Below are 4,202 nucleotides of genomic sequence, written 5' to 3'. Positions count from 1 at the left end.
TCGTACTTATGGTCTCCTTAAATAAACTTTTTTTCTGTTTGTATACGTTTATGAATGACAAATCATAATATTTATATAGAAATATTTTCCATAACTTACTGTATGTTTATTATAAATAATAATTTTGAAAACATTTTACGAAGAAATTGCAACTAACATTGTCTTTCTATATTTATTTATGAATGAAAAATTACAATATTTATATAAAAATATTTTGCCCCACATACTGTATATTTATTATAACTAATCATTTAGAAAATATTGTACGAAGAATATTGTAACTCACATTCTATAATTTTATATATTTTTTGTTTTGTTTTGGTCATTGCAAATTAAAATGGCCACAATAAAAACGTTAAATTTTGGACTAAATATCAACTACCAATGTTTTGCTATTTTTGGGATGATTATAAATAAACAATTATTTGATTACAGTTCTATTATCAAATTTTTGTTATTTTAGGATTAATCATAAAAAAGAATCTAAATGGTTTGATTTTAATTCTATCAACTATCAAATTTCTGCTTTTTTATTTGATCATAAAAAAATCTAAATTATTTTATTTCAATTCTATCAACTATCAAATTTCTACTAATTTCTGTTTAATCATTAAAAAGAACTCAAATGATTTGATTTCAATTCTATCAAATTTCTGCCATTTTCCGGTCAGATCATTAAAAAAAATTAAAATTATTTGATTTTGATTCTAACCAACATCCCTCATTCAATAATCAGATTGTAGTTGTAAACAGTGTTTAAATTTTCAAGGTAATTATCTTAGTTTGAGGTAATTTGCATAGTTTTGAGGTACTTTATTAAGGTAATTTGGGTTTTCCGATATTACAAGCTTAAAATTTAAGGAAATTGGAAACGTTTTAAGGTAAAAAGGAGCAGGATCTAAGGTAATGGCCGCATGGTGAAGTTTAAACCCTGGAACTTTAGTCTTGCCTCCGCAAATAAACTGTATCAATGACAGTTCATGGAATCAGTTCCATCACCTCATTCTTGATAATCATTGGTAGTAATACTGTTGCAACAATTTTCATTACTTCAGTTATTTCCATCATGCAATGCTCCATCTCACACTATCCTGTATCTATCATGAATATCTATTATAAAATCATAAAAATAATGTTTGGTCTTCTTCATATGTTTCTCTATTCCATGTCGATTTTTTTTATCATCGCTGCCATATTCAGGATTTATAATGATTGAAAATATATATTTTTGTGCTATTTAATTTGTTAGAATAATGCTTACTTTGAACGTATTTTTTCAAACAATGCTGACTTTGAAGGTATTTTTTTCAAATAATGCTTACTTTGAAGGTATTTTTTCAAATAATGCTTACTTTGAAGGTATTTTTTTCAAATAATGCTTACTTTGAAGGCATTTTTTCAAATGCTTACTTTGAAGGTATTTTTGTTAATATAACTCAAATGATAATTTATGTTTTTTATTGATGATATATTGAAAATGTTCCAAAATAATTATTCCACTTAACACATGTTTTAATTTTCCCATGAAAATCACGCTCTCTTAATGGTGGAAGGGGTGGGGGGGGGGGGGGGAGGAGCTTGTCAGAAAGACCAAACAGTAGCATATTTACAGCTGTTTACAGTGGAAAATCAAATGCCTAGTAAATGAAGTTTGTAGCCTCCATACTTTGAATCGTTATGTCAAAGATCTAGAAAGGGAATGAGATGAAAAAAAAAATTCTTGGGATTTTGAATGTCCGCCGATGCGGTACAGATATATGTGTATATATATATATATATATATATATATATATATATATATATATATATATATATATATTATATATATATGTATATATATATAAAATGGATTATAACAGTGTCAGAGAACACTTAATTTGCAAATGGATTATAACAGTGTCAGAGAACACTTTTAATTTGCAAATGGATTATAACAGTGTCAGAGAACACCCATAATTTGCAAATGGATTATAACAGTGTCAGAGAACACCCATAATTTGCAAATGGATTATAACAGTGTCAGAGAACACTCATAATTTGCAAATGGATTATAACAGCGTTAGAGAACACCCATAATTTGCAAATGGATTATAACAGCGTCAGAGAACACCCATAATTTGCAAATGGATTATAACAGTGTCAGAGAACACCCATAATTTGCAAATGGATTATAACAGTGTCAGAGAACACCCATAATTTGCAAATGGATTATAACAGTGTCAGAGAACACCCATAATTTGCAAATGGATTATAACAGTCAGAGAACACTTTTAATTTGCAAATGGATTATAACAGTGTCAGAGAACACCCATAATTTGCAAATGGATTATAACAGTGTCAGAGAACACCCATAATTTGCAAATGGATTATAACAGTGTCAGAGAACACCCATAATTTGCAAATGGATTATAACAGTGTCAGAGAACACTTTTAATTTGCAAATGGATTATAACAGTCAGAGAACACTTTTAATTTGCAAATGGATTATAACAGTGTCAGAGAACACCCATAATTTGCAAATGGATTATAACAGTGTCAGAGAACACCCATAATTTGCAAATGGATTATAACAGTGTCAGAGAACACTCATAATTTGCAAATGGATTATAACAGCGTCAGAGAACACCCATAATTTGCAAATGGATTATAACAGTGTCAGAGAACACTCATAATTTGCAAATGGATTATAACAGCGTCAGAGAACACCCATAATTTGCAAATGGATTATAACAGTGTCAGAGAACACCCATAATTTGCAAATGGATTATAACAGTGTCAGAGAACACTCATAATTTGCAAATGGATTATAACAGCGTCAGAGAACACCCATAATTTACAAATGGATTATAACAGCGTCAGAGAACACCCATAATTTGCAAATGGATTATAACAGTGTCAGAGAACACTTTTAATTTGCAAATGGATTATAACAGTCAGAGAACACTTTTAATTTGCAAATGGATTATAACAGCGTCAGAGAACACCCATAATTTGCAAATGGATTATAACAGTGTCAGAGAACACTTTTAATTTGCAAATGGATTATAACAGCGTCAGAGAACACCCATAATTTGCAAATGGATTATAACAGTGTCAGAGAACACTCATAATTTGCAAATGGATTATAACAGCGTCAGAGAACACCCATAATTTGCAAATGGATTATAACAGTGTCAGAGAACACCCATAATTTGCAAATGGATTATAACAGTGTCAGAGAACACTCATAATTTGCAAATGGATTATAACAGCGTCAGAGAACACCCATAATTTACAAATGGATTATAACAGCGTCAGAGAACACCCATAATTTGCAAATGGATTATAACAGCGTCAGAGAACACCCATAATTTGCAAATGGATTATAACAGTGTCAGAGAACACCCATAATTTGCAAATGGATTATAACAGTCAGAGAACACCCATAATTTGCAAATGGATTATAACAGTCAGAGAACACCCATAATTTGCAAATGGATTATAACAGTGTCAGAGAACACCCATAATTTGCAAATGGATTATAACAGTCAGAGAACACCCATAATTTGCAAATGGATTATAACAGTGTCAGAGAACACCCATAATTTGCAAATGGATTATAACAGTGTCAGAGAACACTTTTAATTTGCAAATGGATTATAACAGTCAGAGAACACTTTTAATTTGCAAATGGATTATAACAGTGTCAGAGAACACCCATAATTTGCAAATGGATTATAACAGTGTCAGAGAACACCCATAATTTGCAAATGGATTATAACAGTCAGAGAACACCCATAATTTGCAAATGGATTATAACAGTGTCAGAGAACACCCATAATTTGCAAATGGAATATAACAGTGTCAGAGAACACCCATAATTTGCAAATGGATTATAACAGTGTCAGAGAACACTTTTAATTTGCAAATGGATTATAACAGTCAGAGAACACTTTTAATTTGCAAATGGATTATAACAGTGTCAGAGAACACCCATAATTTGCAAATGGATTATAACAGTGTCAGAGAACACCCATAATTTGCAAATGGATTATAACAGTGTCAGAGAACACTCATAATTTGCAAATGGATTATAACAGCGTCAGAGAACACCAATAATTTGCAAATGGATTATAACAGTGTCAGAGAACACTCATAATTTGCAAATGGATTATAACAGCGTCAGAGAACACCCATAATTTGCAAATGGATTATAACAGTGT

The sequence above is a fragment of the Palaemon carinicauda genome, chromosome 8 (genome assembly GCF_036898095.1).
Source record: "Palaemon carinicauda isolate YSFRI2023 chromosome 8, ASM3689809v2, whole genome shotgun sequence".
Classification (NCBI taxonomy): domain Eukaryota; kingdom Metazoa; phylum Arthropoda; class Malacostraca; order Decapoda; family Palaemonidae; genus Palaemon; species Palaemon carinicauda.
Note: the sequence above shows the minus strand (reverse complement) of the source record.